A 9,029-nucleotide genomic window follows, 5' to 3' on the forward strand; every position below is an offset into this window, starting at 1 on the left:
TGGCTCCCCAGGTGCTGGAGATTCTGTACCCTGGTATTCAAGAGCTCCAGATGTGAATGTTTCCTCCTGCCCCTTGCAGTGCTGGAGCTCCAGGTGTTGCTGGGGGTCACTGCCGCTGTCTGTCCACCCTCCTCTGCCTCGGCATCTTATGTAGGCCCGCTCAGACCCGCCCCCGCCCCGGGCCGGGGCTGCACTCCCATGACGTCGCCACAGCCGGGGGCTGCTTTCGGTTTTTCCCATTAATCCCAGCTCATGACCCCAGGCTGCCTGGCATTGTGTAATCCTGGGCATGTCCGCAGCGGAGAAGTCAGGGGGGAGGCACTGCAGACGCCAGCTCGGACGTTTCCTGGTGGTCCAAGGGGGCTGCCACAATGGGGTTCACGCGGGAGTCGTGCAGTGATACCCCCAAATGAAGGGACTTTGAGGTGTGTATGTATAAATAAACATTCCTTATTTACACTGAAGCCAGTATCGGGGTGTTACCGGGCCGAGGGGCTCCCGAGAGCTGAAGCTGGATCTAGGCCAGACCTGAAAACAACAGGTCAGTAAAAGCAGCAGTGAAAGGCGGAAAAGTACATCTGACCTCATGGGAACTGACGTCAATTCTTCTCCAAAATACGAGAAGATGAGGAAGTGACGTCACAAAGGCTTTGCCACAATGACGTCACAGCCATCATACACTGCATACAGACATCATACACAGCATAGATCCATCATACACAGCATACAGACATCTCACACAGCATACAGACATCATACACAGCATACAGCCATCACACAAAGCATAGAGCCATCATACTCAGCATACAGCCATCATACACAGCACACAGACATCTTACACAGCATACAGACATCTTACGCAGCACACAACCATCATACTCAGCATACAGCCATCGTACACAGCATACAGACATCATACACATCATATACAGCATACAGACATCTTACACAGCACACAACCATCATACTCAGCATACAGACATCTTACACAGCATACAGACATCATACACAGCATACAGCCATCGTACACAGCATACAGACATCATACACAGCATACAGACATCATACACAGCATACAGATATCATACACAGCATACAGGCATCATACACAGCATACAGACATCATACACAGCATACAGACATCATACACAGCATACAGACATCATACACAGCATACAGACATCATACACAGCATACAGCCATCATACACTGCATACAGACATCATACACAACATACAGACATCATACACAGCATACAGACATCATACACTGCATACAGACATCATACAAAGCATACAGCCATCATACACAGCATACAGACATCATACACAGCATACAGCCATCATACACTGCATACAGCCATCATACACAGCATACAGACATCTTACACAGCATACAGACATCTTACACAGCATACAACCATCATACTCAGCATACAGACATCTTACACAGCATACAGACATCATACACAGCATACAGCCATCATACACAGCATACAGACATCATACACAGCATACAGCTATCATACTCAGCGTACAGACATCATACACAGCATACAGACACCATACACAGCATACAGCCATCATACTCACAATACAGCCATCATACACAGCATACAGATATCATACACAACATACAGATATTATACTCAGCATACAGCCACCATACTCAGCATACAGGCATCACACACAGCATACAGCCGTCTTACACAGCATACATATATCATACTCAGCATACAGATATCATACTCAGCATACAGACATCTTACACAGCATACAGCCATCTTACACAGCATACAGATATCATACTCATCATACAGATATCATACTCAGCATACAGATATCATACTCAGCATACAGCCATCATACTCAGCATACAGATATCAAACTCAGCATACAGATATCATACACAACATACAGATATTATACTCAGCATACAGCCACCATACTCAGCATACAGGCATCACACACAGCATACAGCCATCTTACACAGCATACATATATCATACTCAGCATACAGATATCATACTCAGCATACAGACATCTTACACAGCATACAGCCATCTTACACAGCATACAGATATCATACTCATCATACAGATATCATACTCAGCATACAGATATCATACTCAGCATACAGCCATCATACTCAGCATACAGATATCATACTCAGCATACAGCCATCATACTCAGCATACAGATATCAAACTCAGCATACAGATATCATACTCATCATACAGCCATCATACTCAGCATGCAGATATCATACACAGCATACAGCCATCATACACAGCATACAGATATCATACACAGCATACAGCCATCATACTCAGCGTACAGACATCATACACAGCATACAGACACCATACACAGCATACAGCCATCATACTCACAATACAGCCATCATACACAGCATACAGATATAATACACAACATACAGATATTATACTCAGCATACAGCCACCATACTCAGCATACAGGCATCACACACAGCATACAGCCATCTTACACAGCATACATATATCATACTCAGCATACAGATATCTTACTCAGCATACAGACATCTTACACAGCATACAGCCATCTTACACAGCATACAGATATCATACTCATCATACAGATATCATACTCAGCATACAGATATCATACTCAGCATACAGCCATCTTACACAGCATACAGATATCATACTCATCATACAGATATCATACTCAGCATACAGACATCTTACACAGCATACAGCCATCTTACACAGCATACATATATCATACTCAGCATACAGATATCATACACAGCATACAGACATCTTACTCAGCATACAGACATCTTACACAGCATACAGCCATCTTACACAGCATACAGATATCATACTCATCATACAGATATCATACTCAGCATACAGATATCATACTCAGCATACAGCCTTCTTACACAGCATACAGTCATCTTACACAGCATACATATATCATACTCAGCATACAGCCATCATACTCGGCATACAGACATCATACACAAGATGCAGAACCTCATATGTGGGAGACACTCGCCCTATGCCACATACGTGCATGCACAGAATGCATTCTTCATATCAAGGATACTGCCTTTATACATGGCATACAGCCATCACACCGACAAACAGCCATAATGCACCAAGCATATCCGGGATACACCATGGTGCAGCCCTCTGACGTATGGAGCAGGCCTCATATGCCAAATACAGCCACCAAACACAAGATACAAGCAACATAAATCAGATACAGCAATTCTGGGGATACACGAATGTAGGTTGCTTGGAGGTGCAGAGGGAACCTCGTGCACATGAGGTGTGAGACACGTGGAAAGTGTTGTGTGGAGTGACCAGTCATTACATCTAGGCGCCTGTCCTTTGTTGTTGCAGTTTGATATAGCGCGAACTCGACCCAAGATATTGGAGCCTTTTACATGAGCACCAGATACCTTACCGGAGGACGCATTCATTTTTGGGAGGCACACTGAGGTTCAGTGATTTGCCCAGAATCACAGGATGTCGAGCCAACGCCGAGACTCGAGCCTGGTTCCCCAACTCCGCAGTCGGCAACTCTGGCCGTTACGCCTCATCCTTGTCATAAATCCACAAACTTTCCAAGACCAGGAACACAGCTTCCATCAAGTAACCCTTCAACCGATGGAGGAACACGAGATACGCATCTCCCCAGCCAGTGGGGGCTGTAAACTTGACCCCAGTGCCAGTAAGGCCTGGCCCAGGGGAAGGGCAGAGTCAAGGCATCCATTGCTCGAGACAGATGTGCTGTGAACCGCCTGGGGGCACTCGCCACTGTCCGGGCTCAAGGCTGGGTGTTGTTTCCTGCTGTTAATGTCCATTGTGATAGCAACAGAGTGAAACAATTAGCCACCTCTGCCTGCTATTAACAGGGGAGGGGTCCCTCCAGAAAACAACATAGAGCCCCGGGGTAACCTGGCCACCGTGGCGAGTGGGACTTCCCCGTGGCTGTTGCAGTGTGGGGCGGTTTACACCTGTAGGGAAGTGACACTTCCTCTCTGGGGTACAGTGGAAACCCCCAGGCTGCCTTGGGGCGTATTCCCTTCCCTCCAAACTTGTTTACGAAAGATTCTCACTCCACAACCCAAACCCCCTGCAGAGGGCGCTTCTTGCTTTTTATTGGTAGTAACATGGATCTGGTATAACACGCTATTGATGCCGTGACGTCAGTCCCGGAGAGGCTGATCTGGGTGATCGATCGAGTGGCTATGAACGGCGACCCCTGCTATTTTTTTTATTAAGGGGATGTTTCCGATGAAAGGCATGCAAAGTGCTGCTGCTGGGCGGGGGTGTTACTGTTACGACTCTATACCATAAGCCAGTAGCAATCGGAAAGGGACTGCTGTTGCCATGATAAAACAAGCATTGAAAATACAATAGGGAGAGGATATGGCCTTATGGCTAAAGCTGCCGACATTGGAGCTGGGGAACTGGGTTTGAGGCTCGGCGGCGGCATCCCGTGATTCTGGGTAAATCATTCAATCTCCCCGTGCCTGCCAAAAACAAAATGGCCATCTAAAAGTGAAAGCGCGCATAGCGCGCTGCAAACACAAAAGAAGCTGTGGCCAGGGCTTCAAGTGGGTCGGGTCTGATCAGTGCTGAGCACTGTCAGTTTTTAGGTCTCGCTGATCCAATGCGCTTGCGCATTGCTGGCGAGATTATAGTAAGGGGAAAAGAAAATTCTACCAAAGACCTTTGGAATGCGGTTTATGGCCAGTGCATGTGAGGCATTCAAGCGCGAAGCTGGCATCTGGCATCGACTTGAAAGCAGCAGACTGCTTTCGCCAGCGCGCGCTCGGCCTCACTTCCTGCTCCCCGTCTTACTTGCGTTATTGCTCACACCCCATATGCTCGTCCCCTCCCACCCTTGATCTATGCGCGTGCACGCTATTGCCAGCCACATAACACACCACCATTTGTCTGTGCCTCGGCATCAGACTTCAAAGGCTGCCGCTCCCCCGCACCCCGCATGCACATAGCGCCCCGCCATTTGTCTGTGCCTCGGCATCAGACTTCACATGCTGCCGCTCCCCAGCCACAGCAATGCCGAGAGCTTGTTAATAGCAATGGTGGCCGCATGTGATATTTACAAAATGCGCAGCTCGCCCTACTTGCACCTTTTCATCGATAAAGCATTTTTTTGGGCGGCACATGTGAACAATAGCAGCCACGTGCTTTTTTTTGTCAGAGTAGCAGCCACTGGGGGCCATTCACCTTTATTTACAAATGCGCTCCTCCCCCCACTCCAGCACTTCATTAGGGCTCGCCTGCTGTGCTCATGAGCACAGCTGGAAGCTCTATAGGGGCTTATCCAGTGTTGAACCACCACTGGCGATTCCCCTGGCGATTCCTTTAAGTGCATGTGCTTTTTAGGTCATTGCGCAAGCGCAAGCCCTAAAAAGCGCGTGCACAATGCCACCAGCCATCTGCCTGCCTGCCTCGCATTACCACATCAAAGGCAGCCGTCCCAGGTCATTTGTCACCTCCTAATTATTCACTGCCTGCCGGCCGTATTTTCAGTTTCGTCTCCTAATCTTCCCGCCCCTTGCTGCAACAACTGTTTATGCTCTGCTTGAAAAGAAACATGGAATGCATGCTGTATCCAGGACCACGAATCCCATTTTACCTATCAGGTTTTGGGACTAGCTATTATGATGTTGCATTATTTGCTTTAAAAATCTGGGAATTTAGTTTCCCCTTTGATTTGCACAGAGGTGGAGCAAGTTTTGGCTTTCAAAATTAAAGTCTCCTGCCGAAATCGGATGTGTTGGCGTGCACAACTGTTGTCCTAGTGTGCAGTATATCACATTCTGCGCTCAACAATACCCTTTCTTTCACACTTTTCGTCCCAAAAAAAGTTTTTGTAAATTCGATGTAACTAACTGAAAATCTGAAAAGCAAAGATATTTCCATGCACTACTTATCTTCTTGGGGTCTTTTACTAAAGTATGCATTCTCCTGGAGTTATAGCGGAAGGCATGCCACACATCAGTTGAGTTATCTCTTGCCCCATTAGATTGCACCCGAGTCTAGCTGTTTTTTAGTGTATTTTCCTAAATGAATTACTTTTTCGATCTGTAATTAGACAGACTAGTCTTCATTGTCTGGTGAGGAACCAGGATTGGGCGAAAAGGACCCCCGGCTTTAATCCTTAGTTCCCATGTGAAGAATTGTCCAGGTAGCAGTTTGATTGTTTTTTGCAACACATCGTGGATAGTTTAAAATACTGTAGATTCATAACTAATGCTAGATTTATGTGCCCTTTTCGAAGTGACAGCTTGTTGCCACCCCCTGTCCCTGAGCAAAGGAACATCTTTTCCTGGTTGTAGTGACAGTGGGTAATCCTCTACTTGTCACCCTAGGCGGCTGGCTTGTCTTGCCTTGTCCTACCACCCACTCTTCATAAAGTCTCGACTTGCTGATTGCTTTTTTCCAGCACTAGTCACTTTTTCCCTACATCCCGTGTTTGCACGGGAGGTGAGATTGGAAAAAATCCAAGGCCAGACATTTAAGTTGCTCCATGGACAAGATCGATTTTTATTCGTTTCCTTGTGCTGACGCACATGGTTTAGTATTTTGAGAGCTCGGGTATGTCAAGCTGCGTTCTCCAGCTGCGCAGCAATTAGCCTTTGGAGATGTCGGGTCAGGCTGGAGTGGAGGTCGGCAGCGTCATAAGCTGCAATGGGATGTTTGCATAAAGTCAAGTGTTGATGTATGCCCCCATTAGCCAAACCTTGGCAGTACGTCTGATTTTGTCTTACCTTTTATCGTGTATTCTTTCACCTTGGAAACCTTGTATTTATGAATTTACTGGCTTGCCACGTACGGTCTGAAGACAATCAAACCTTGCCATTTCATGTTTCTCACACCAGTGCAGCGCTGCCTTTCCTACTTTTAGTGTGATTCAGGCACCGGCGTAAGGGGTTGCGTTTAATGCCTGGGTCCCATGACCTGGCCCCTTCAAATAATTTTTCTCGTCACCTTTAGTAGTGCGTGAAGCGTCAATTTTGTTTCAAACAATTACCGCCAGTGGCTTGATAGACTTAATTAAGGATGCATGGGTGGGGTTTAGGTGTTCGGGCTATGCCGACCACTAAGAAATGCTTTCTCGGGCTGGCTGTTGGGCCAAGCAGGTTTCGCCAGAGTATAGCAACACTCAAGACAAAGGAACAGGTCTCCCTGCATCTTTGTAGAATATAATTTAATTACAACACAGGCCTTGTACTTTTGATTTTATATGGGCGGTGAATGTTCTTGAAGTCCTTCATATATCTATTCACTCTTTCCTTAAGAGGGCTTTTCAGAGTTTTGGTTTAAGTACTGAGTGCACTGTGTAGTAGCTAGCTAAGGCGCAGTTATGTTGCCATGTGCTGTTGGGTGCCCAGACAACATTCATATATATTTTCTTTCCTTTCTGCACACATTGTTGCGATTTATTTTGCCCTGCTACTTATCATTTTCTAAGCAGACCTTTAAAATTCGTCATTCCTTAAAATATAGTGTAGCTTCGGTATTAATTAAACACCGACAGGTTTAACAAAACCTTCTCCCAATGCAGATGTTAACAAACAAACCTCTCATTTACGGTTCATACTCTTTTCTTTTCTGTGATTTAGTTTTCCTTCCAGAATAAAGTCCTACATATTTTTCTGCATGTATCTGTTGGAACAGTAGCAAGTACTTGTCATAATTTATCCAGCATCGTTAAAGGATAGATTTTTTTTTGTTTTGAGAGTTGTAATTTCCGTTAAGGCTCCCACCACACAGCTTCACCTACACAGCTCCATCATGGCACCCACCACACAGCTCCACCGAGGCACCCACCACACAGCTCCACTGATGCACCCACCACACAGCTCCACCGACACAGCTCCACCGATGCACCCACCACCCAACTCCACCTACACAGCTCCACCGATGCACCCACCACACAGCTCCACCGAGGCACCCACCACACAGCTCCACCGAGGCACCCACCACACACCTCCTCCGATGCACCCACCACACATGCCCCCACTACATATGCCCCAACCACACAGCTCCACAGATGCCCCCACCACACAGCTCCACAGATGCACCCACCACACAGCTCCACCCATGCACCCACCACACAGCTCCACCGATGCACACAGCTCCACCGATGCACCCACCACACAGCTCCACCGATGCACCCACCACACAGCTCCACCTATACAGCTCCACCGATGCACCCACCACACAGCTCCACTGATGCACCCACAACACAGCTCCACCGACACAGCTCCACCGATGCACCCACCACCCAACTCCACCTACACAGCTCCACCGATGCACCCACCACACAGCTCCACCGAGGCACCCACCACACAGCTCCACCGAGGCACCCACCACACACCTCCTCCGATGCACCCACCACACATGCCCCCACTACATATGCCCCAACCACACAGCTCCACAGATGCCCCCACCACACAGCTCCACAGATGCACCCACCACACAGCTCCACCCATGCACCCACCACACAGCTCCACCGATGCACACAGCTCCACCGATGCACCCACCACACAGCTCCACCGATGCACCCACCACACAGCTCCACCTATACAGCTCCACTGATGCACCCACCACACAGCTCCACTGATGCACCCACAACACAGCTCCACCGACACAGCTCCACCGATGCACCCACCACACAGCTCCACCGACACAGCTCCACCGATGCACCCACCACACAGCTCCACCGATGCACCCACCACACAGCTCCAGCGATGCACCCACCACACAGCTCCACCTACACAGCTGCAGCGATGCACCCATCACACAGCTCCAGCGATGCAGCCACCACACAGCTCCACCGACACAGCTCCACCGATGCACCCACCATACAGCTCCACCGTTGCACCCACCATACAGCTCCACCGTTGCACCCACCATACAGCTCCACCGTTGCACCCACCACACAGCTCCACCGTTGCACCCACCATACAGCTCCACCGATGCACCCACCACACAG

Source organism: Lissotriton vulgaris, chromosome 3_1, assembly GCF_964263255.1.
Source record: "Lissotriton vulgaris chromosome 3_1, aLisVul1.2, whole genome shotgun sequence".
NCBI classification, from domain to species: domain Eukaryota; kingdom Metazoa; phylum Chordata; class Amphibia; order Caudata; family Salamandridae; genus Lissotriton; species Lissotriton vulgaris.